The 27,310-nt window shown below is 37.2% G+C and overlaps 1 long non-coding RNA gene across 1 annotated transcript in view; it reads left to right on the forward strand.

The window, feature by feature from the left end:
* LOC309647168 overlaps nt 1-27,310 on the forward strand; it is a 44,632-nt gene continuing 17,322 nt past the window's right edge. Inside the window, exon 1 of the long non-coding RNA XR_014255848.1 lies at nt 1-27,310. This exon is cut by the window's right edge and continues 3,053 nt beyond it. This is a non-coding gene — a long non-coding RNA (uncharacterized lncRNA).

The raw sequence follows: 27,310 nt of genomic DNA on the forward strand, positions 1-27,310 counted from the left end.
GGGTAAGCTGGGACAAAGTGAGAGAGTGGCATGGACATACATACACTACCAAATGTTAAAGAGATAGCTAGTGGGAAGGAGCCACATAGCACAGGGAGATCATCTCGGTGCTTTGTGACCATCTAGGGTAGTGGGATAGGGAGGGTGGGAGGGAGGGAGACACAGGAGAGAAGAGATATGGGGATATATATATATATGTATAGCTGATTCACTCTGTTATAAAACAGAAACTAACACACCATTGTAAAACAATTATACTCCAATAAAGATATTAAAATAAATAAATAAATAAATAAATAAATAAATAAATAAATAAATAAATATAAAACAAGAACCCTAAGGTAAAAGAAAAATCAGTAAAACTAAAATCTGGTTCCTTGAGAAGATAAAATTGATAAACCATTAGCCAGAATCATCAAGAAGAAAAGGGAGAAGACTCAAATCAATAGAATTAGAAATGAAAAAGGAGAAGTAACTACTGACACTGCAGAAATACAAAGGATCATGAGAGATTACTACAAGCAGCTATATGCTAATAAAATGGACAACCTGGAAGAAATGGACAAATTATTAGAAAAGCACAACCTTCTGAGACTGAACCGGAGGAAATAAAAAGTATAAACTGACCAATCACAAGCACTGAAATTGAGACTGTGATGAAAAATCTTCCAACAAACAAAAGCCCAGGACCAGATAGATTCACAGGCGAATTCTATCAAACATTTAGAGAAGAACTAACACCTATCTTTCTGAAACTCTTCCAAAATATAGCAGAGAAAGGAACACTCCCAAACTCATTCTAGGAGGCCCCCATCACCCTGATACCAAAACCAGACAAAGATGTCACAAAGAAAGAAAACTACAGGCCAATATCACTGACGAACATAGATGCAAAAATCCTCAACAAAATACTAGCAAAGAGAATCCAACAGGACATTAGAATGATCATACACCATGATCAAGTGGGTTTTACCCCAGAAACACAAGGATTCTTCAATATACGCCAATCAATCTATGTGATAAACCATATTAACAAACTGAAGGGGAAAAACCGTATGATCATCTCAATAGATCCTGAAAAAGCTTTTGATAAAATTCAACACCCATTTATGATAAAAACCCTCCAGAAAGTAGGCAAAGAGGGAACTTACTCAACGTACTAAAAGCCATATATGACAAACCTTCAGCCAACATCGTTCTCAATGATAAAAAACTGGAACCATTTCCACTAAGATCAGGAACAAGACAAGGTTGTCCACTCTCACCACTATTACTCCACATAGTTTTGGAAGTGTTAGCCACAGCAATCAGAGAAGAAAAAGAAATAAAAGGAATCCAAATCGGAAAAGAAGAAATAATGTTGTCACTGTTTGCAGATCACATCACACTATACATAGAGGATCCTAAAGATGCTACCAGAAAACTACTAGAGCTAATCAACGAATTTGGTAAAGTAGCAGGATACAAAATTAACGTACAGAAATATCTTGCATTCCTATACACTAATGATGAGGAATCTGAAAGAGAAATTAAGGAAACATTCCCATTTACCACTGCAACAAAAAGAATAAAATACCTAGGAATAAACCTACCTAAGGAGACAAAACACCTGTATACTGGAAGCTATAAGACACTGATGAAAGAAATTAAAGATGATACAATGAGATGGAGAGATATACCTAGCTCTTGGACTGGAAGAATCAACATTGTGAAAATGACTATACTACCCAAAGCAATCTACAGATTAAGTGCAATCTCTATCAAAATACCAATGTCATTTTTCACAGAAGTAGAACAAAAAATTTCACAATTTGCATGGAAACACAAAAGACCCTGAATAGCCAAAGCAATCTTGAGAAAGAAAAACGGAGCTGGAGGAATCAGGCTCCCTGACTTCAGACTATACTATAGTTCTCAGTAATCAAGACAGTATGGTACTGGCACAAAAACAGAAATATAGATGAATGGAACAAGATAGAAAGCCCAGTGATAAACCCACACACATATGGTCACCTTATCTTTGATAAAGGAGGCAAGCATATACAATGGAGAAAGGACAGCTTCTTCAATAAGTGGTGCTGGGAAAACTGGACAGCTACATGTAAAAGAATGAAATCAGAACACTCCCTAACACCATACACAAAAATAAACTCAAAATGGATTAAAGACCTAAATGTAATGTGAGACACTATCAATCTCTTAGAGGAAAACATAGGCAGAACACTCTATGACATAAATCACAGCAAGATCCTTTTTGACCCACCTCCTAGAGAAATGGAAATAAAAGCAAAGATAAACAAATGGGACCTAATGTAACTTAAAATCTTTTGCACAACAAAGGAAACCATGAACAAGACAAAAAGAAAACCCTCAGAATAAGAGAAAATATTTGCTAATGAAGCAACTGGCAAAGGATTAACCTCCAAAATTTACAAACTGTTCATGCAACTCAATATCAAAAAAACAAACAACCCAATCCCAAAATGGGCAGGAGATATAAATAGACATTTCTCCAAAAAGATATACTGATTGCCAACACACAGATGGAAGAATGCTCAGCATCACTAATCATTAGAGAAATACAAATCAAAACCACCATGATGTATCACCTCACACCAGTCAGAATGGTCATCATCAAAAAATCTACAAACAATAAATGCTAGACAGAGTGTGGAGAAAAGTGATCCCTCTTGCACTGTTGGTGGGAATGTAAGTTGATACAACCACTATGGAGAACAGTATAGAGGTTCCTTAAAAAACTAAAAAAAGAAGTACCATACGACCCAGCAATCCCACTACTGGGCATATATCCTGAGAAAACCATGATTCAAAAAGAGCCATGTACCACAATGTTCATTGCAGCTCTATTTACAATAGCCAGGACATGGAGGCAACCTAAGTGTCCATCAACAGAAGAATGGATAAAGAAGATGTGGCACATATATACAATGGAATATTACTCAGCCATAAAAGGAAACGAAATTGAGTTATTTGTAGTGAGGTGGATGGACCTAGAGTCTGTCATACAAAGTGAAGTAAGTCAGAAAGAGAAAAATAAATAAATACCATATGCTAACACATAGATATGGAATCTAAAAAGAAAAAAGAAATCAAAAAAAGGTTCTGATGAACCTAGGGGCAGGACAGGAATAAAGACGTAGATGCAGATAATGCACTTGAGGACACCTGGAGGGGGATGGGCAAGTTGGGACGAAGTGAGAGAGTGGCATGTACATATATACACTACCAAATATAAAATAGATAACTAGTGGGAAGCATCTGCATGGCACAGGGAAATCAGCTAAGTGCTTTGTAACCATCTAGAGGGGTGTGATAGGGAGGGAGATGCAAGAGGGAGGGGATATGGGGATATACGTATATGTGTAGCTGATTCACTTTGTTATAAAGCAGAAACTAACACACCATTGTAAAGCAATTATACTCCAATAAAAATGTTAAAAAAAAAACAAAAAAAAAAACAACTTCGTGTTTCTGTCTCCGTTCTGAGACCTTCTGACTCCTGTGGGAAATTGTTCATTGGCTGCGGGTATGGAGGCCTCAGCCTGTATCACCTGTTGTGAGGAGAGACTCATAGTAGCTGCTGTTTATCACTTGTGCTACGAGTCTGTCAAAGAGAACCCGAAGTGCCTCAGCCCCTTGGAGGCAGTTTCCTACACAGAAGGGACTCTGTCCGTGAATGTTTTAGTGCCTTAGTTTGTGAGAGACCCATAAGCTGATGAATTTGAACACAGGCCTTTATATGTAGCCAGAAAGGTTTTCCTGTACTGAGAAGTTGTACCTGGGCATTCATGCAGGATTCCAAGTGACTTCAGAATCCTTGGCGCTGCAGGTCTCACAAAATTCCTACGAGCGCTTCCAAATCCCGGACACAAGTTCCCTCCAACTGTTAGTGGAAAGAGGATGAAACTTCCCTCCTCTGGCTTACTGGAAAAATTATCACTTCTGTCTTCGAGGTTACAGTGTATTTCCCCTTGAAAATGCCATGCCTCCTCTACTAGACAAGAATATCACACATTAACACGGTCTTCCAATAGCTGCCATTGTTGCCAATTGAGGATAGATATGAGACCAGAGCCTGTCTGCTCTGCATGCCCTTTGCATTTGCCATTCAGTGTAGGAAGCCAAGACCAAGTAGCCCTTTGGTAGAGTACGACACATTGGCTGCATTCTTTCCTTGAGTTAAAATGTTGACAGGCCTGACAGGAAAACTCTCCCTTACCCGCACATTCAGCACCCTTGGATACCCTCAATCAGGCCTCGTTTGTACCAATGAGAGATGGAGGATTAGTGGGACAAATCCTTGCCCAATCCCACACCAGGAAAGTTTCCATCACAGAAGGAACAGTGTGAAAAACCTTTGGTGTGTTGTCTTGATCCTAAGAGCTTCTGGTGACCTGGGCAAACCCCTTATTGTGTAAGGGTGTGGCAGGAGCATTAGCACTATGGTACCAGTTTGGTACCAATTTGAGGAACGAACCAAAGTCTCCTGTTCCAACACTGGTGCAACAAGTCTCTGAGTTCCAACAGTGCCTGCTTCACCCACTGTTGCTCCGATTCCTTCACTGAAAGCACTTGGGCTTGAACGTTTTCCCTCTCCATGGCATGAAACACATTACACGACTGAATCGAAAAGAAGCCCACCAGCAGTGTGGAAATGATTTCTTTTTTATTGACATTTTTACCATGAAGCATCACAAAGCCTCGTCTTCCACCTCAGAACGGGTAGGTTGATAGGTCTGTCATTCCTGTTCTGAGCTTCTCCAAAACAGGGGGTGAAGGTTCTTGCACTGTAAGTTCACGGTGTATAAGGCTTTTTGTTAGGCTGTTAAGAAACACAGTCATTGCATATATGGGCACCAGGCGTTTCCCTACAGTGTTGAAAAGACTTCCCCCATTCTTTGGTAGAATTCATGTTGTAAACATGCAGCTGTATTGGACTTCTGGAAAGGGCCCGTTTCCAGGTTCAACACATTATAGCTCATGCTGTATTGGGATATATAGCATGGGCTATTTTATATACTTCCTCAATTTCCTCCACTCTGTTGAAGGACACAGGGCCTAGATGGTCTCCTGTGGGAAGCAAACATGGGCTTCATTTCTTGGATGCAGACATACTGCAATCAACTGACTGAAAAGCGTTCCACCCAGTCACAGATTCCAACTTCTTTTACCTCCAAATCTTAACGTTGTTTAAAAAAATAAAAATCGAGACGGTCCATTTATAAAGAACAAAGCACATCCTGAGTCTCCCACAAGGTTACCATTGCATTCTGTGCAAGAACTCTGGAAGAAAACTTTGTGCTGCTGTCTCCGTTCTGAGACCGTCTGATCGCCGTGGGAAATTGTTAGTTGGCTACGGGTATGGAGACCTCTGTCTGTATCACAGGGAGGTACCTGTTGTGAGGAGAGATTCAAAGTAGTCACTGTATATCACTAGTGCCATGACTCTGTCAAAGAGAACCTGAAGTTCCTCAGCCCCTTGGCATCAGTTTCCTACACAGAAGGGACACCGCACATGAAAGTTTTTGCTTCCTATCTTGTGAGAGACACATACGCTGATGAATTTGAACACAGACACTTGTAGTCGTTGGAAAGTCTTTCCCATACAGGGGAGCTGTATCCGGGCATTCATGCAGGCTTCCATGCAACTTCAGAAGGCTTGACACTGCAGGTCTCGCCAAACTCCCACCAGGGTCTCCAAATCCCAGACACAAGTTCCCTCCAACTGTCAATGGAATCCAGATGATACTTCCCTCCTCTAAATTACTGGAAAAGGTATCACTTCTTTCTTGGAGTTTAGAGTGAATTTCCGTGGGAAATACCATGCCTCCTCTTCTTGACGAGAATATCACACATTAATACAGCCTTCTGATAGTTGCCATCGTTGCCAACTGAGGATATATGTGAGACAAGAGCCTGTCTGCTCTGCATGCCCTAGTTCTTTGCCAGTCAGTTCAAGAACAGAGGGCCTATTAGTCCTCTGGTAGAGTATGATATATTGGCTCCATTCTTTCCATGAGTTAAAATGCTGACCTCGCTGAAAGGAAAACTTTCCCTTCCCGGCCTATTCAACACTCTTGGATTCCCTCAACCAGACCTCGTTTGTACCAATGCGAGATGGAGAATTAGTGGAACAAATCCTTGCACATGTCCCACACCAGGAAGATTTCCTTCACAGAAGGAACACTGTGTGGAAACCTTTGTGTTTTTATCTTGCTTCTAGTGACATGGGCAAACCCCTTGTTGTATAAGCGTGCAGCAGCAGCCTTTGCACTACACTCGGTTAGGTAACAATTTGAGGAAGAACCAAAGTCGCCTGTTCCAACATTGGTGCAACAAGTCTTTGAGGTCGAACAGTACTTGTTTCACCTTCAGGAGCTCCGTTTCCTACACTGAAAGCACTTGGGCATAAACGTTTCCCTCTCCATGGTGTGAAACACATTACACTACTTAATCTAAAACAAGCCCACCAACACTGTGTAAATGGTTTCTTTTTTATTGGCATTTTGAACATGAAGCATCACAAACCCTTGCCTTCATCCTCAGAATGTGTAGGTTGGCAGGTCTGTCATTCCTGCTCCCAGCACCTCCAAAAGCGCGGGGGGGGGGGGGAGGGGGAGGTTCTTAGGATGTAAGAGCAGGTTGAATAAGGCTTTCTGTGTTCCGCTGTTAAGAAACACAGTCATTGCAAATATGGGCACCAGGCCTTTCCCAACAGGACTGAAAAGACTTCCCCCCTTCTTCGGTAGAATTCATGTTGTAAACCTGCAGCTTTACAGAACTTCTGGAAAGGTTTCCAGGTTCAACACATTATAGCCCATGTTATATTAGGATTTATAGCATGGGCTATTTTGTACACTTCCTCAATTTCCTCCACTCTGTTCAAGGACACAGGACCTAGAAAGTCTCCTGTGGGAAGCAAACATCAACATCATTTCTTTGATGCAGAACATACTACACTAAACCGGCTGAAAAGCGTTCCCGCCTAGTCACAGATTCCAAATTCTTTTACCTTCAAGTCCTAACGCTGGTAAAAATTTTAAAAAAATCAAGCCGGTCCAGTTATAAAGAACAAGTCACCACCTGAGTCGCCCACAAGGTCACCATTGCATTCAGTGCAAGAACATATGAATAAAAACTTCGTGCAAGTCTCTGAGTTCGAACAGTACCTGCTTCTCCCACTGGAGCTCTGTCTCCTACACTAAAAGCATTCAGGTTTGTACGTTCTATTCTTTCTGCATTTCATAACTGTACCTCAGCCAATCAGCCCAAGAAGACACATCTTATATCCTCGTGCCCTGTTTTCTGTTTGTAACTAATCTCTACCCACATTGGGAAACGTAGTAACTTTTTTCTCCTTGAGAACACACTTTAACCCAGCATTCCCTAACTCTTTTTTTCTTTTTTTTAAAAACATCTTTATTGGAGTATAATTGCTTTGCAATGTTGGGCTTGTTTCTGCTGTACAACAAAGTGAATCAGCTATATGTATACATATATCCCCATATTCCCTCCCTCTTGAGTCTCCTTCCCACCCTCCCTATCCCAACCCCTCTCGGTCATCATAAAACACCGAGCTGAGCTCCCTGTCCTATGCAGCAGCTTCCCACTAGCTATCTATTTTACATTTGGTAGTGTATATATGTCAATGCTACTCTCTCACTTCATCCCAGCTTACCCTTCCCACCCTGTGTCCTCAAATCCGTTCTCTATATCTGTGTCTTTATTCCTGTCCTGCCACTAGTTTCATCAGTATCGCTTTTTTTGGATTCCATATACATGTGTTAGCATATGGTATTTGTTTTTCTCTTTCTGACTTACTTCACTCTGTATGGCATACTCTAGATCCATCCACTTCTCTACAAATAACTCAATTTCGTTTCTTTTCATGGCTGAGTTATATTCCATTGTATATATGTGCCACATCTTCTTTCTCCATTCATCTGTTGATGGACACTTAGGTTGCTTCCATGTCCTGGGTATTGTAAATAGAGCTGCAATGAATATTGTGGTACATGTACCTTTTTGAATTATGGTTTTCTCAGGTTACATGCCCAGTAGTGGTGTTGCTGGGTAATATGGTAGTTTTATTTTTAGTTTTTTAAGTAACCTCCATACTGTTCTCCATAGTGGCTTATCAATTTATGTTCCCACCGACAGTGCAGGAGCGTTGTCTTTTCTCCCCACTCTCTCCAGCATTCATTGTTTGTAGATTTTTTGATGATGGCCTTTCTGACTAGTGTGAGGTGATACCTCACTGTGGGTTTGATTTGCATTTCTCTAATGATTAGTGATATTGAGCATCTTTTCATGTGCTTTTTGGCCATCTGTACGTCTTCTTTGGAGAAATGTCTATTTAGGTCTTCTGCCCATTTTTGGATTGGATTGTTTGTTTTTTTTTGATATTGAGCTGCATGTGCTGCTAGCATATTTTGGAGATTAATCCTTTCTCAGTGTCCTTAACTCTTGATGGAGTAATATTAAAGATATCTTGAACACTATACCATTTGTATTTCATTTTTTACATGTCTTCCACTCAGTTCAACAAGACAGGGTTTAGAATTTTTTGGTATATAAGAAATATTGTTTCTTTCCTGTTATTAGAAACATTTTAGAAACAACAGGAAAACTTTATCTTCCAATTGCAGTCAACACTCTTCTTTTACTTCAACCTCACATATTTTGTTCAAAGGCAAGTTTGGCAAATTAATGGAAGAAATCACCATGCATGTCACACACAATGTAAAAGTTTTCCTATACTGAAAGAACACCAGAAGAAAATATTTGTGCCCATCTTTTTAATAAAATCTTCAGGTTCCCTTGTGAATTCCCTTGCCTTCTATGGGTTAAGCAGGCATTTGTACGATTCACATTTAGGTATCTATTTGAGGAAAGAATCACTGACGTTAGATCTCTGAAAGTGAAACGCTGCATGCTTCTGCAATTTGCCTTTAGTTCAATTTGTTAAAAGAACACTGTGAAAAAAATTTCTTTCCTCTAAGTTGTGTGAAACACGGATATTTATGAATGGTAATTAAGCCTTTCCCTGCAGTCCAGACAGGTTTTTACTTTTACTGGGTTTTGTACATAGAGCTTCACAGAGCTTTTCATTCAACATCGTCATGGTTAGATTTGCAAGTACATTTCACTAGGCGCTGCCAATCCCAGGGTCAAGTTTCCCTCGCTGTACGAACAAGGTATTTAAAACCTTATATATCTAGCTTGTAAGAAACACGTTCATTTCTTGTATTGGAAACAAGTGTTTGCCTACAGCGTAATAAGCCTTCCCTCCGTTTGTCTTTTTAATCCTGGGCTTAACACAGCTTTAAAATATCTCTAGAAAGGGCAGGTTTACAAGTCTCTTAAACTATATACTGCATGCTGTACACTTCCTAAATTTCTTCCGTTCTGTTAAGTAACACAATGCCTAGTAGTTCTCTTACAGGAAGAAACTGTTGTTTTCATTCCCTTTGTGAAAAAAGTTTTAACTAGGCCATCTGAAATCCTTTACTATCTAATCGCAGCAAGCACACTTAGTTTACCTCAACATCACATAGTTAGTACAAATGTGAGATTGACAAGTTAATGGAACAAATCACCACATGTATACACACAACATATACCTTTCCTTCACTGAAAGAACACTGTAACAAAAATCTTTGTGCTGTTTTCTTGGTAATAAGACCTTCTGGTTACTGTGGGAAATTCTTTGTTGGGTACGGGTTAAAGAGACCCTTGCCTATATTCTAAGTCAGATATCTGTTGTGTTGAAAGATGCAAAGTAGCCTACACAAACACTGATATAACATGTCTGTCAAAAGAAATCCTACCTACTTCAGCCCATTGGTTTTTGCTTCATACATTTCTGTTTCATGAAAGCACAATCTAAGTTGTGAGAAACACATACATTACTGAATGGAAAATAGGCATTTCCATGCAGTGTGGAAAGGCTTTCCTCTTATTTGTCTTTTGAACACAGAGCTTCAAGCAGCTTTGCATCCAACATCAGAATGCATAGGTTTGCAGGTCTGTCATACATTTCACTACTTGCTGCTAATGCGTGAGTCCAGTTCCACACATTGTAAGAAAAATGTGTATAAAATATAGTTAGTTCATCTGGTTTCAGAAAGAAGTTTTTCCCAATGTGTGAGAGGCATTCACTCCTATTCACCCCTAGAACACAGAGCTTAGCACAGTTTTAAAGTACTGCTGTGAAGAGCAGTATTACAGATCTCCTAAACAATATACTACATTCATCACACTTCAAATATTTTCCACTCATTTAGGGAACACAGTACATAGGAATTCTTTCTTATGCTAAGAATAAATTAGCTAAATTCCTTATAGGAGAAACATGTTTATGCTATCTGAAAGCCTTTGCATTCTAATGGCATTAGCACACTTAATTTAGCTCAGCATCACATAGGAGTTACAAATACTAGATTTACAGGTTTTGGGGAAGTAATTACTACATGTATCACACACAAACTATAACTTCCCACCAAAGAAAGAACTCTTTAGAAAAACTATACTCGTAGCTTGGTAAGAAAGTCTTTTTGTTGCTATGGGAAACTCTTCACCGTATGCCTGTTAGAAAGACCTTTGCTTACATTCTCAGTTAGGTAACTGTTTTGAGGAAAGAGTCAAAGTAGTCTGAAATAAAACATTACCTGCTTTAATCACGTGAGTTACATTCCACACACTATGTATAAAATTCTTTCATCTAGCTTGTGAGATACACGTACATTTACTAAATTGGAAACAAGCCTCGTGCAGTCTGAAATGTTTTCCCTCTTATTTGGCCTTTGAACACAGAGCTTCACATACTTTTCAATAAAACATTAGAAAGAGTTAGTTTGCAGTTCTGTCAAACATTTCACTAGGTACTCCAAGTCCTGGTTACAAAATCTGTATTTTGTAATCTGTGTCCTGTACACAGAACAATCTGTGTAAAACTTCATTCATCTAGTTTGTGAGAAACAAGTACATTTTCTATAGTGGGAACAAGTCTTTTCCTTCACTCTTATTTGTCTTTAGAATACCGATCATAGCACAGCTTTAAAGTACCTCTAGAAATAGCAGTATTACTGATCTCAAAAACTATACTACATGTGTCACACTTCAAATATATTTTTCACTCAATGAAAGAACACACACATAGTAGTACTTTCTTCTGATAAAAAACAATTGGCTTGATTCCTTATAAGAGGAACATATTCATCTATACCTTCTCTAAGGCTTGACCTTCTAATGGCATTGAGCACACAGTTTAGCCCAACAATCACAGAAGAACTGGAAATGTTAGATTTACAGGTTTAGGGCACTAATCACTACATGAATCACACAAAAGGTGTAACTTCCCTTCACAGAAAGAACACTCTTTGAAAAAGGTTTTCCTGGTAGCTTGGTTAAAAGTTCTTGTTACTATGGGAAACTCTTCATTATATGTGTTTTAAAAAGGTCTTTGCTTATATCTGAGGTACCTATTTTGAGAAATGACTCAAAGCAGCCTATGGAACACTAGTGTCACAAGTCTGTGAAATAAAACGCTATATGCCTCAGTCATTGGGTTACATTCTACACACTGAAAGAACATCGTGTGTACAGTTCTTTCCTCCAGCTTATGAGAAACACATACATTTCATTTACACATATCCCACAAAAGAGTTATCTCTTCACAGAAAGAACATTCTTAGAAAAACTCTGTGCTGTTAACTTGGTATAAAGCTCTTCTGGTTGCTATTAGAAACTGTTCATTTTATACAGTTTGAAAAGGTCTTTGCTACCATTCTCACTTAGATCAACTTATGAGCAGAACCTCTATGTAGCCTATAGAAACACTAGTATGAGAAGTCTCTTAAATAATATACTACTTGCTTCAGTCACTAGGATCAACTTTCATATATGGAAAGAAGATGCTGTGTAAAATTTCCTTCATCTCACTTGTAAAATACACGTACTTCTACTGCATGTGGAACAAGTCTTTGTATGCAGTCGGAAAGCTTTCACTCTCTTTGGGTGCTAGAACATAGACCTTAGTCCAGCTTAATTAAACCTGTGCCAAGTGTGGTACCACAGATCTCTCAAACATTTTACTACATGCTTGGGTCTTTGTGTATAAGTTCCATATGGGAAAAGAATTAAATGAGCAAAATATCATTCATCTAGCTTGTAACAAAAATCTAAATTTATCATATGGGACAAGAAAGTTGCCATGCAGTCTGTAATGTTTTCACTACCTCTGACTTTACAACCCTGAGCCAAGTGCAATTTTAAAGGTCCTGTACAAATGGCATTATTATGGGTCTCTTAAACATGTAACTTTATGCATCCTGCTCTAAGCATTTCTTCCACTCAAGGAAAAAACACTGTGCATAGAAATTTCTTTTGCATAGCAAATAACAAACCCCTACATTCTTTATATGAGAAACATGTTCACACATGCCATCTGAAAACCTCTTTCTTTTGTTTACCTATAGCATACTTATTTAACCTCCTCTCCCAAGAAGCATTCAGAAATACTTGATTAACAAGTGTATAAAATCAATCACTACATGCATCACACAGTAAGTATGACTTCTTTTCACTGAAAGAACACTTTCAGGAAAACTTCTGCAGATAGCTTGGTCAAAAGTGTTTCTGGTTAGTATGGGAAGGTCTTCATTGTATTGGAATTAGAAAAGCTTTTGCTGCCTTTCTCACTTAGATTACTGTATGAGCAGAGCCTAAATGTAGCCTATAGAAACGCTAATGAGAAGTCTCTTCAGCCACTAGAGTAAAGGTCCATTTAAGGAAAGAACATGCTGTGTAAAAATTTCTTCATCTTGCCTGTAAAATACACATACTTTGGGGAGTTCCCTGATACTACAGTGATTAGGACTTGACCCTTTTACTGCCGTGGCCCGGGTTCAATCCCTGGTTGGGAACTAAGATTCCACAAGCTGCGTGGCACGGCCAAAAAAATAAAATAAATAAAATTTAAAAAATCATATTTGAAAACACTCTGACCATGTCAATATTATGCCAGTAAAGTAGATCTGACCTCAAACTTTGTTTTAATGGCAAAGCCCTATCCAAACTCAGGTTTATCCAAGTTGTGAAGTTAATCATCATTGTGAATATGATAATAGCCACTGCATCTTCGGTGTCATAAATGAATTATTTATGACTATTTCTGAGTGTTTTATAAGAGCGTTTTCAAATAATTTCAAATTTAAGGAAAACGTGCAATAGCAGTACAAATTAGTGATAGCCCTTCACTTAGAATCTCCAGTAGTTATCACTGTACCACATGTGCCCCTTAACACAAAATACTCTAGTGTACTTTTTCCCATTATGAGGGCACTTTACCATGTTAGTACTATATGACCTTCAAGTTAGGAAATCAACATTGCTGATATTTCAATCCACAACCCTACTTCAAATTTTACCAACTACACCAAATTGTGAAAAATATATTTCTCCATTCTGACCCTGAGATTTCCCCTCATTTTCACATCCTTGATTGATTTAAAGAGCACAAATGACCCCAACCAAGTCTGCCCAATATCTCCTCCTAAGCACCCAGGCCCTGCATTTGCAGCAGGAACACCCCAGCCAGATCCTGTGCTTTCCTCAGTGCATCCCATAAGGGGGAACAGGGGACAAGTTTTATCAGGAGCTATTCCAAGATTATGTCAATATTATGTTCCCTTCCAACTTTGACACACCAGATTCAGTAAACATTGATTATTCCCACTGAATCAATAATCACTATTATAATATTTGGCCAATGGTGATCTTCCATTTCCATCACTGCTCCTATATTTATTATTTGGCTTTCTATCATAAGGAAGACCTTGCACTAGTCCCTTATTTATTATACATTATGGACTTAAGGCTTATTATTTTATTCAGTGTGTTTTAATCTGTCATTGTTATTGATTTTGTTGCACAAACTTTACCAGATTGGACCAGTTGAATCCTTGTCAATCTGACTAAATCAGGCCTTAAGTAAGTAATATGAACATGGTCCAGTTGGTATCTAAGGAAGGAATATTCAATTATGCCACAGATATAAACATAAATAGGTTCAGCAGAAACATAATTACGTTTTCACGTGAAGAACAAAGAACATATTCTGTACACCATACTTAATCTTTTGAAGGCAGTGAATTGGTTTATCTTGAGACATTATTCATCACTGAGAAATTGTACATTTTTAAAATTTTCCCCACATGGATTTTAAGACTGTTTTTCACTACTGTTTATCACTAAATGGCAGCTTGTGGCATAAAAATTGCCCTCAAGTATCTGGACACAGAGATGAACTTTAGGTCAGTGTTCTGCAACATTCCTGAGGAGGAGACAATGCAGCTTAAAAAGCCCATTACCGCAAAGAAAATCATGACCAACAGAATGACCTGGTTGTCCCTTTTCTCTGGGGATGCATTTGGAGAAATGTTCGTGCTGTGAAGATCCTGAGACTGTCTCTATGCCTGTACAAGAGAATCACTCTGTTTCACTTGAAATGGTCAAACAGAGGAAACATTCTGGAAAGTTACAAGTGTGAAAAATATGTGCCTTCGGAAGTAACTCATTTACCAAAGAGAGCAGGATTCAGTGACAAACATAAGACGGTCTGAGGTCACATTGGGGTTACAACAGTGGAGATTAAGATGTGCCCACTAATGAGTATATTGAAGACCCATGTAAGAGAAAAAAATACAGGTTGTGACTTGAGGATTTATGTTTGAACTTTGTCAAACAGAAGCTTCTGAGGCTGAAGGTGATGGCCTGGAGGACACTCAGAAAGCAGGTGATACGAATGGAGAGACCCCTCATGAACCTGTACAAGTAGATAATTGATTTACATTTGATGTCGTTACAAAATTCCTGAGACCCAAAAATGTCTGTAGCCACTGACACCAGAGCTAGCAACATTACTATATGAACTGGGGCCAAGTGACTGATGATCAGGTCAGTGGAGTTGGGCCTGTGCTCGAGAAAGAATGTGAGAATGTGAAAAAGCAGAAACATGGTATTAGCTGAGATCCCAATGCCAACTTTGCAGGAAACGGCATTTTAATGGCAATGAAAGTGGCAAGTTTGTTGTTTTTATATATGCTTCTTTTATGGGGACAAGAAGCATATAGTAAATGCCTGAGGAAAAAAGTAACAAAAATTTTCTTTATCACAAATATTTCCATGTTCATCAGTCTCAACCATTATTGACACTATTGTCATTGTTAAAATATGTGGGTTAATGTCAGTGCATTCTAGTTCAACCTTAAATAATTAAGTCCACCATCACACTCTCCAGCAAGCCATCCCCACTCTTTCCCTATTCCCACCACTTTCCAGATCATGACAGGATTATATAACCCTTTACTAGCCTTCAGGAGTATCTTGAGATTTTTCTCTACATGAAAATTTGCCACATTTTAAGGAAAATATTTCCTTATTTTTATCTTATTTTTTAGTTTTTAAAGAGTAGGAATGATGTTTTATCATTTTCAATTGTGAAAAACCGAGAGCATTTCCTGTAAGATCAGATCTCACCACTCTTATGCAACATAGTTTTAGAAGTCCTAGCCATGGCAATCAGAGAAGAAAAAGAAATAAAAGGAATCCAAATTGGAAAAGAAGAAGTTAAATTGTCACTGTTTGAAGATGACATGATACTATACATAGAAAATTCTAAAGATGTTACTAGAGCTCATCAATGAATTCAGTAAAGTTGCAGGATACAAAATTAATACACAGAAATCTGTTGCATTTCTATACACTAACAGAGAAGATCAGAAAGAGAAATTCAAGAAACAATCCCATTTACCATTGCATCAAAGAGAATAAAATACCTAGGAATAAACCTACCTAAAGAGACAAAATACCTGTACTCTGAAAACTATAAGACACTGATGAAAGAAATCAAAGACAACACAAACAGATGGAAAGATATACCATGTTCTTGGATTGGAAGAGTCAATATTTTCAAAATGACGATATTACCCAAGGTAATCTAAGGTTTCAGTGCAATTCCTATCAAATTGCCAATGGCATTTTTCACAGAACTAGAGCAAAAAAGTCTTAAAATTTGTATGGAAACACAAAAGGCCCAGAATAGCCAAAGCAATCCTGAGAAAGAAACACGAGCTGGAGGAATCAGGCTCCCTGACTTCAGACTATACTACAAAGCTACACTCATCAAAATAGTATTGTACTGGCAAAAAAAACCCAGAAATAAAGGTCAATGCAACAGGGTAGAAAGCCCAGAGATAGACTCAAGCACCTATGGTCACCTAATCTATGACAATGGAGGCAAAAATATACAATGGAGAAAAGGCAGTCTCTTTAATAAATGGTGTTGGGAAAACTGGACAGCTACATATTAAAGAATGAAATTAGGACACAACTAACACTATACACAAAAATAAACTCAAAATGGATGAAAGACCTAAATATAAGGTCGGATACTATAAAACTCTTAGAGGAAAATATAGGCAGAACACTCTTTGACATAAATCACAGCAAGATCTTTTTCAATCCACTGCTTAGAGTAATGAAAATAAAAACAAAAATAAACAAATGGGACCTAATTAAACTTAAATCTTTTGCACAGCAAACCATAAACAAAATGAAAAGAAAAACCTCAGAATGGGAGAAAATATTTGCAAACAAAGCAACTGACAAGTGATTAATCTCCAAAATGTACAAACAACTCATGCAGCTCGATACCAAAAAAACCAAATGACCCAATCAAAAAGTCGGTGGAAGTTCTAAATAGACATTTCTGCAAAGAAGACATACAAATGGTTAAAAAGCACATGAAAATATGCTCAATATCACAAACTATTAGAGAAATGCAAATCAAAACTACAATGAGGTATCACCTCACACTGGTCAAAATGGATATCATCAAAAAGTCTACAAACAGTAAATGCTGGAGAGGGTGTGGAGAAAAGGGAACCCTCCTACACTGTTGGTGGCAATGCAAACTGGTACAGCCACTATGGAGAACAGTATGGAGGTTCCTTAAAAAACTGAAAATAGAGCTACCATATGATCCAGCAATCCCACTCCTGGGCATATATCCAGAGAAAACCATAATTTGAAAAGATACATGCACCCCAGTGTTCATTTCAGCACTATTCACAAAAGCCAGGAGAAGGAAGCAACCTAAATGTCCATCAACAGAGGAATGGATAAAGAAGTTGTGATACATACATACAATGGAATATTACTAAGCCACAAAAAAGAACAAAATAATGCCAGTTGCAGCAACATGGATGGACCTAGAAATTTTCATACAGAGTGAAGTCAGATAGAGAAAGACAAATATCATATGATATCATTTACATGTGGAATCTAAAAAAGGTTACAAGTGAATTTATTTACAAAACCAAAATAGAGTTACATGTGTAGAAAATAAACACGGTTACTGGAGGGTAACAGGAGGGGAGGGATGAATTGGAAGATTGGGATTGACACATACAAACTACTGTATATAAGATAGGTTACTAATAAAGACCTTGTTATACCACAAGGAACTCTACTCAATACTCTGTAATGGCCTATATGGGAAAATAATCTAGAAAAGAGTGGATATATAACAGATTCACATTGCTGTACAACTGAAACTAACACAATATTGTAAATCAATTATACTCCAATAAAAATTTTAAAAAATAGTAGTCCTGGGAAAACTGGACAGGAACATGTAAAAGAATGAAATTAGGACATTTCCTCACACCATATCAAAAAACAAAGTCAACATGGATCAAAGACCTAAATGTAAAACCTGAAACCAAGAACCTCTAGAAAAGAACACAGGCAGAACACTCTTTGACATAAATTGTTGCAACATTTTTTGGATCTGTCTCCTAAGGCAAAATAAATAAAAGAAAAAATAAACAAATGGCACCTAATTAAACTTAAAAACTTCTGCACAGTAAAGGACACTATCGACAAAATGAAAAGACAACCTACTGAATGGGAGATAATATTTGAAAATGATATAACCAGCAAGCATTTATATATCCAAAATGTATAAACAGCTCATACAACTCAATATTTAAAAAAAGCAAAGAACCCAGTCAAAAAATGTGCAGAAGCTCTGGATAGATATTTTTCTGAAGGAGACATACAAATGGCTAACAGGCAAATGGCTAACAGGCACATGGAAAGATCATTACATCACTAATCATCTGAGAAATGCAAATCAAAACCACAATGAGATATCACCTCACACCTGTTAGAATGGCTATCATCAAAAATCTACAAACAACGAATGTTTGTGAGAATGTGGAGAGAAGGATGGTGCAGACACTATGGAAAACAGAATGGAGGTTCCTCAAAAATCTAAAAATATAACAACCATATGATTCAACAATTTTCTCCTGAGTATATATTTGAAGAAAACAAAAACACATTCGAAAAGATACATGGACCCCAATGTTCATAGCAGTATTATTTACAATGGCCAAGATAATGGAAGCAACCTAAGTATTAGTCAACAGATGAATAGATAAAGATGTGGCACATATATATACACAATGGAACATTACTCAGCCATAAAAAGCAATGAAATTTGGTCATCTGCAAAATGGACGGACCTAGAGGGTATTATGCTTAGTAAAATAAGTCAGAGAAAGACAAATAGTGTATATCACTTATATGAAGAATCTAAAAAATAAACAAATGAATGAATATAACAAAACAGAAACAGACACACAGATATAGGGAAGAGACCAATGATAACCATGGTCAGAGGGAAAGAGGAGGGGCAAGATAAGGATAGAAGGTTAAAAGGTACAAACTACTATGTATAAAATTAATAGGCTACAAGGATATACTGCACAGTACATGGAATATAGCCATTATTTTGTAATAACTTTAAAAGAAGTATAATCTATAAAAATATTGAATCACTGTATTATACACCTGAAACTTGTATAATATTGTAAATCAACTACACTTCAATTAAAAGAAAGGAAGGAGACAGAAAGAGAAAAAGAAAGGAAGGAAGAAAGAAAGAAAGAAAAAAAATAGAGTCTTGTAGACAGCATGTGCTCGTACTTGTTTTTTAAAAAAATATATTCTTCTAATGTCTGCATGTTGATTGGAGAGTTTAATCCATTACTTTTAAAGTAAATGCTGATAAGGAAGGACTCTACCATTCTGTGCTTTTTCATTTTGTTTATGGTTTCCTTTGCTGTGCAAAAACTTTTAAGTTTAATTAGGTCTCATTTGTTTATTTTTGTTTTTATTTTCATTACTCTAGGCAGTGGATCAAAAAAGATCTTGCTGTGATTTATGTCAAAGAGTGTTCTGCCTATATTTTCCTCTAAGAGTTTTATAGTATCTGACCTTATATTTAGGTCTTTCATCCATTTTGAGTTTATTTTTTTGTATAGTGTTAGGTTGTGTTCTAATTTCATTCTTTAATATGTAGCTGTCCAGTTTTCCCAACACCATTTATTGAAGAGACTGTCTTTTCTCCATTGTATATTTTTGCCTCCTTTGTCATAGATTAGGTGGCCATAGGTTCTTGGTCTATCTCTGGGCTTTCTCTCCTGTTCCATTGATCTATATTTCTGTTTTTTTGCCAGTACCATACTGTTTTGATGACTGTAGCTCTGTAGTATTGTCTGAAGTCAGGGACCCTGATTCCTCCAGCTCCATGTTTCTTTCTCAGGATTGCTTTGGCTATTCTGGGCCTTTTGTGTTTCTATACAAACTTTAAGATTTTTTTGTTCTAGTTCTGTGAAAAATGCCATTGGCAATTTGATAGGAATTGCACTGAAACCTTAGATTGCCTTTGAGTAGTATAGTCATTTTGAAAATATTGACTCTTCTAATCCAAGAACATGGCATATCTTTCCATCTGTGTTGTCTTCGATTTCTTTCATCAGCGTCTTATAGTTTTTGGAGTACAGGTATTTTGTCTCCTTAAGTAGGTTTATTCCTAGGTATTTTATTCTCTTTGATGCAATGGTAAATGGGATTGTTTCTTGAAACTCTCTTTCTGATCTTTTGTTGTTAGTGTATAGAAATGCAACAGATTTCTCTGTATCACTTTTGTATCCTGCAACTTTACTGAATTCATTGATGAGCTCTAGTAGTTTTCTGGTAGCATCTTTAGGATTTTCTATGGATAGTATCATGTCATCTTCAAACAGTGACAATTTAACTTCTTCTTTTCTAATTTGGATTCCTTTTATTTCTTTTTCTTCTCTGATTGCTGTGGCTAAGACTTCCAAAACCATGTTGAGTAAAAGTGGTGAAAGTGGGCGTCCTTGTCTTTTTCCTGATCTTAGGGGAAATGTTTTCAGCTTTTCACCATTGAGTATGATGCTAGCTATAGGTTTGTCATATATGGCTTTTATTATGTTGTGGTAGGTTCCCTCCATGTCCACTTTTAGAGAGCTTTTATCATAAATGGGTGTTGAATTTTTTCAAACATTTTTCTGCATCTATTGAGATGATCATATGGTTTTTATTCTTCAATTTGTTAATGTGGTGTATCATACTGATTGATTTGCAGATATTGAAAAATCCTTGCATCCCTGGAATAAATCCTGGTTGATCATGGTGAATGATTCTTTTAATGTATTGTTGGATTTTGATTGCTAATATTTTGTTGAGAATTCTTGCATCTATGTTCATCAGTGATATTGGCCTGTAATTTACCTTTTTTGTGATATCTTTGTCTGGTTTTCATATAAGAGTGAGGGTGGCCTCATAAAATGAGTTTGGGAGTATTTCTTCCTCTGCAATTTTTTGGAATAGTTTCAGAAGCATAAGTGTTAAGTCTTCTCTAAATGTTTGATAGAATTCACCTGTGAAACTATCAGTTCCTGGACTTTTGTTTTTTTGGGAGTTTCTTAATCACAGTTTCATTTTCAGTACTTGTGATCACTCTGTTCATATGTTATGTTTCTTCCTGGTTCAGTCTTGGGAGATTGTACCTTTCTAAGAATTTGTCTATTTCTTCTAGGTTGTCCATTTTATTACCGTATAGTTGCTTGTAGTAGTCTCTTACGTTACTTTGTATTTCTGTGGTGTCCGTTATAACTTCTTTTTCATTAATAATTTTATTGATTTGATCCTGCTCCCTTTTTTTCTGATGAGTCTGGCTAAAGGTTTGTCAATTTTGTTTATCTTTTCAAGCCAGCTTTTATTTTCATTGATTTTTTCTCTTGTTTCCTTCGTTTCTATTTCATTTATTTCCATTCTGATCTTTATGATGTCTTTCCTTCTTCTAACTTTGGGTTTTGTTTGTTCTTCCCTCTCTAGTTGCTTTAGGTGTAAGGTTAGATTGTTTATTTGAGATTTTTCTTGTTTCTTGAGGTAAGATTGTATTGCTATAAACTTCCCTCTTATAGCTACTTTTGCTGCATCCCATAGGTTTTGGATCATTGTGCTTTTCTTTTCATTTGTCCCTATGTATTTTTTGATTTCCTCAGTGATCCATTGGTTGTTTAATAGCATATTGTTTAACCTCCACCTGTTGTGTTTTTTACTTTTTTTTTTTTTTCTTGAAGTTGGTTTCTTATCTCATAGTGTTGTGGTCGGAAAAGGTGCTTGATATTATTTCTATTTCCTTAAATTTACCAAGGCTTCCTTTGTGGCCCATCATGTGATTAATGTTGCAGAATGTTCCATGTGCACTTGAGAAGAATGTGTATTCTGCTGCTTTTGGATGGAATGCTCTATAAATATCAATTAAATCCATCTGGTCTAATGTGTCATTTAAGGCCTGTGTTTCCTTACTGTTTCCTTCTGTCTGGATGATTTGTCCATTGGTGTAAGTGGGGTGTTAAAGTCCCCCAGTATTATAGCGTTACTATTGATTTCTGCCTTTATGGCTGTTAGTATTTGCCTCATATATTGAGGCACACCTATGATGGGTGCATATATATTTATAATTGCTATATCTTCTTGGATTGATCCCTTGGAGTGTCCTTCTTTGTCTCTTGTAACAGTCTTTATTTTAAAATCTACTTCATCTGATATGAGTATTGCTACTTCAGCTTTCTTTTGATTTCCATTTACATGGAATATCTTTTTCCATCCCCTCACATTCACTCTGTATGTGTCCCTAGATCTGAAGTGGGTCTCTGGTAGAAAGCATATATACAGGTCTTGTTTTTGTATCCATTCAGCCAGTCTATGTCTTTTTGTTGAAGCATTTAATCCGTTTACATTTAAGGTAATTATCAATATGTATGTTCTTGTTGCCATTTTGGTAATTGTTATGAATTTATTTTTGTAGGTCTTTTCTTCTTCCCTTCCTCTTTCATTCTTGTCTCTTGTGAATTGATGACTAACTTTAGTATTGTGTTTGGATTCCACTTTCTTTTTTGTGTGTGTATCTGTTGTAGATTTTTGGTTTGCCATTACCATGAAGTTTTAATATAGCAATCTATATAAAAACAAGATTGTTTTACATTGCTGATTTTTAAATTTCATATGTATTTCCAATATCTTGCATTTGTGCTCTCTTCTTCTCACAATTGCTAGTTTTGATATCATATTTGTGTGTGGATGATTTTCTACCTTTACTGTTTGTTTACCTTTACCAGTGAGCTTTTCCATCCTTAATTTTTCTGTTTCTAGTTGTGGCCTTTACTTTTCTGCTTAGAGAAGTTCCTTTAGCATTTGTTTAAAAGCTAGTCTGGTGATGCTGAATTCTCATAGCTTTTGCTTGTCTGTAAAGCTATTGTTTTCTCCACCATTTCTCTGTCGAATCTGAATGAGAACCTTGCTGGGTAGAGTCTTCTTGTTTTTTCAGTTTCATCACTTGAGATATATCATGCCACTCCCTTTTGGCCTGCAGAGTTTCTATTGAGAAATTGGCTGATAACTTTATAAGAGTTCCCTTGTATGTTATTTGTTGCTTTTCCCTTGTTGCTTTTAATATTTTTTCTTTGTCTTTAATATTTGTCAGTTTGATTCCTATGTGTCTTGGCATGTCCCTCCTTGGGTTTATCCTGCTCTGGACTCTCTGTGCTTCCTGGACTGGGGTGACTGTTTCCTTTTCCATGTTAGGGAAATTTTTACTATTATCTCTTCAAATATTTTCTCAGGTCCTCTCGCTCTCTCTTTTCCTTCTGGGACACCTATAATGCAAATGCTGGTGCATTTAACGTTGTCCCAGAGGTCTTTTAGACTGTCTTCATTTCTTTTTATTTTTTATTTTTTTCTTTATTCTGTTCCATGGCAGTGGTTTCCACCATTCTGTCTTCCAGGTCACTTATCCATTCTTTTGCCTCAGTTATTCTGCTATTGATTCCTTCTAGTGTATTTTTCATTTCAGTTATTCTGTTGTTTATCTCTGTCTGTTTGTTCTTTAGTTCTTCTAGGTGTTTGTGGAGCATTTCTTGCATCTTCTCAATCCTTGCCTCCATTCATTTTCTGAGATCTTGGATCATGTTCACTATCATTATTTTAAATTCTTTTTCCAGTAGGTTGCCTACCTCCACTTCACTTAGTTGTTCTTCTGGGGTTTATCTTATTCCTTCATCTGAGATATACTCCTCTGCCATCTTATTTTGTCTAACTTTCTGTGATTGCAGTTTCCATTCCACAGGCTACAGAATTGTAGTTCTTCTTGCTTCTGTTGTCTTCCCCCTGGTGGATAAGGTTAAGAGGCTTATGCAGACTTCCTGGTGTGAAGGGCTGGTTCACTGCCTAATACTAGGTGGAGCAGGATCTTGTCCCTCTGGTGGGTAGGACTATGCTCAGGAAGACTTTTAGCAGCCTGTCTGCTGATGGGTGAGGCTGTGTTCTGGTCCTGTTGGTTGCTTGGCTTGAGGTGTCCTCACCCTGGAGTTGGGTGAGGCTAATGGCAGCCTCTGGGAAGGCTCACACCAATGATTACTTTCCAAAACTGCTGCTGCCCCGCCCTTTTCAGCTGCCCCCCCCACCTCTATGGGAGACCCTCCAATACTAGCACATAAGTCTGGTCTACTCTCTTATGATGTCACTGTTTTTTTTCCTTCTGTCATGGTGTACACAAGCCTCTGTGTGTGCCCTCCAAGAGAGGAGTTTCTGTTTCCCCCAGTCCTGTGATCAAATCCTGTTGGCCCTCAAAACCAGACTCTCTGGGAACTCCTCCAGTTCCCAGAACCCCAGACTAGGAAGCCTGACGTGGGGCTCAGAACTTTCACTCCAGTGGGAGAACCTCTGTGGTATAATTGTTTTCCAGTTGGTGGGTCACCCACCTGGTGGGTATGGGATTTGATTTTATCATGGTTGTGCCCCTCTTACCATCTCGTGGCTTCTTTGTCTTTGGATGTAAGGTATCTTTTTTGGTAGGTTCTAGTATTATTTTGTTGATGGTTGTTCAGCAGTTAGTTGTGATTTGGGTTTTTTCATAAGAGGGGGTGAGGGCACTTCCTTCTACTCTGCCACCTTGAGACTCCACTTCCTAATATATATGTGTGTCTATATTTACACACATATATATAATCTTATTAGGTTGTTTCCATATCTTGGCTATTGTAAATAATGCTGTGGTGAACATGGGGGTACAGACATCTTTCTAAGTTTGTGTTTGCACTTTCATTGTATTAGGTTGGCCAAAAAGTTCGTTTGGTTTTAAGTAAAAATAAAACACACATTTTTCATTTTCACCAAGAATTTTATTGAACAATATATTCACTAACCAAACAAACTTTTTGGCCAACCTAATATAAATACCCAGAAGTGGGATTTCTGGATCATATTGTAGTCCTATTTTTAATTTTTTGAGGAACCTCCATACTGTTCTTCATAGTGACTACAACCAATTTTCTTCAGAGTTTGTTTTTGCTATAACTGCAGTTTATTGACTTTCCCCCCAAGCTTTATTGATCAATAATTGATGCTTGGTTGTTGTAAACCTTTATCTATTATCCAGCATTCTGACAATGTGTATTCTGTTTTAGATCTTTTTGGTGTTTCTGTGGAGGGACAGTTCTTTGGAGCTATTTACTCTGCCATTTGTGCTGATGTCACAAAAACACTCTTGCTAAGGAAGGCACTTCCTTAATTGGACTCTTCTTGATTGGCATCCAGTTTAAAGAACGTTTTTCCCTGAATTATAAAACCAATGAGTTTAATCAACTATATAAATAGGAAATCCAGGAACAAATCCATGCCTATTTGTAGGGTAAAAATGAAGCTCTGAGCTCAGGAGCTGTGACGCCATAACCAATAATGATTCAGGCTCACAGCTTTACATCTATATCAATTCTGGTAAGAACTGGAGATATTATCATTTTTTTTCACCTGTAAGCACTTTCCTTTGTTTTGTTAATAAGTTCTAATCTGACTGCAGGCATTTGGTACTAGGTCAGCTGAGGGCAAGTTAAGTTATTGTGTACATAAAACCTCTTGGATTTATAATCCATGAATAATAGTCAAAAGGACACTTGCCTTATAATTCTGCAATTAACTTTCCTGCAATTAGTCCAGGAGGGAGGGGGGCTACAGGCAATTTAAAAAGCAAATAAATAAATAAATATATAGTGAGAAATTAAATCAATGGCTTGAAGGAAAAACCAAGTTCTATTCAAGACAACAAGGAAGGGAGGGAATGCTTACTTCAGTGGTAGTTTTTAAAAGAGATCTCTTAGGATTTGATATTTTAAACTGAAACTAAAGCATAATAAGTATAGAATGAGAATACATGTGTGGATAGTGGGGTGGAAATGAAGGATGATATTAGGAATGCTTGGTTTTATTAATGTGGTTCTGAGAGTTTGTGTTAAACATTACTCCCTGAATATATACTGGAGTCATGACATGAGGTTGGAGACTAAGGAGAAGAAATGTCTAGTTGGTGAGTGGTGGGTTAATGGCTTCAGTCAGAGATATGTTGAGTTACAGGCACATAAATATTCTGCTAGGTCTTCATCAGAAGAAAAAAATCCAAAATGGACCCCAATACATCTTGTTTTTTATGTGATTAAAACAATCATTTGAATGAATTGTGGAAATGAAAAAGAAACATGACCCATTTTATAACAGAAAATGTTTTCATTAGCATGAAATTGGGCATAGTGCTGCCATAGAGAATATAATTATCTGACTCAGTAAAGCAGCTTCCTACAATTGATGTAAATAATGTAAAATAAAAGTTATGCAGTTCTAATAATAATAATCTAGATGTCTAAGACATATACATGCAAGGATTATATCTTAGAAATGAAATCTGGATGTGGTTCTTAGATATTGTCATCATAGAGGTAACAATAGAAGAAATTGAAGCCATGGAGAAATGCACAAGAGTTCCAAGACAGTACAGAGCAAACACAGAGCACAAGGACTAGAAGTGAGTCTTAAGTTGTTCCAATAACATTGTGTGAGAAGTACCTTGTGAAGGACACCAGAGAGTTGTGACAAGGTTTAAAGGAAATCAGGAGCTGAGATGTCAGGAAGCCTAGGAAAAATAACAATCCCAAAAGTTTGGGAAGCCTTATTAGTGGTCTCTTCTTCCCTTCAATGGGATTGCAGATGCTAATAAAAACATTATGATAATTAATGTTAATTAGGTTGATTAACAGGGAAGTGAAAAAAACTGAAGAGAAAAGCTAGAGACTTCTTCACAACAGGTAGAAATTTTAAAGGGACTCATCCTAAATGGATAAAGAAATCTTTAAATGGTTATTTTTAAAAGGGATAAATAAAAAGGATATTAATGGAGTTAAGCCAAATGTGTGATACAACACTACCTAAAGCTGGATGGGCCCTAGGAACCCCCTATTTGTCCCCAACATTAAAGGGCCCCAAACAAGTCCACTCTATTTACCTAGTTGTTGTTGTTTTTTTTAAGACAAAGAAATTGAACTGACTACCTGATCAACAATTACTTGGGGCAAATGTTAGGCCAATTAATCAAGTTAAAAGATTGACAAAAGGGCCTGTCCCTTGACTCAACCCCTCACTGGGGACCCCAGAAAGTTTTATACAGAATAGATAAAATGGTCAGGGATAAAAAGTAAGGAAAGCTTCTAGGATGTTTTGTAAGACCAAGACTTGTTGATTGGGTCTTAATGGAAACTAAAGTTAAAGGTATAAAAGTTGATAGAATTGAGATAAAAGTTTATTAAAATTGGTATATTTAAATGGGCTTTATATAAGATGGTTACATTTCTTTTGCCTAATTATATTGTGGGATATACATGTTTCACTGGGGAATAATTCCCTTGCTTGGTATTATAAGACAGGGTATAGGAATCTGTCCCTAAGGAAATATTAATTAGACATATTAAAGGAAACCAAAAGAGTTACCTGAGCCCACACAATATAAGGTAAAACTGAG

The sequence above is a fragment of the Balaenoptera physalus genome (genome assembly GCF_965194825.1).
Source record: "Balaenoptera physalus genome assembly, chromosome: 17".
Classification (NCBI taxonomy): domain Eukaryota; kingdom Metazoa; phylum Chordata; class Mammalia; order Artiodactyla; family Balaenopteridae; genus Balaenoptera; species Balaenoptera physalus.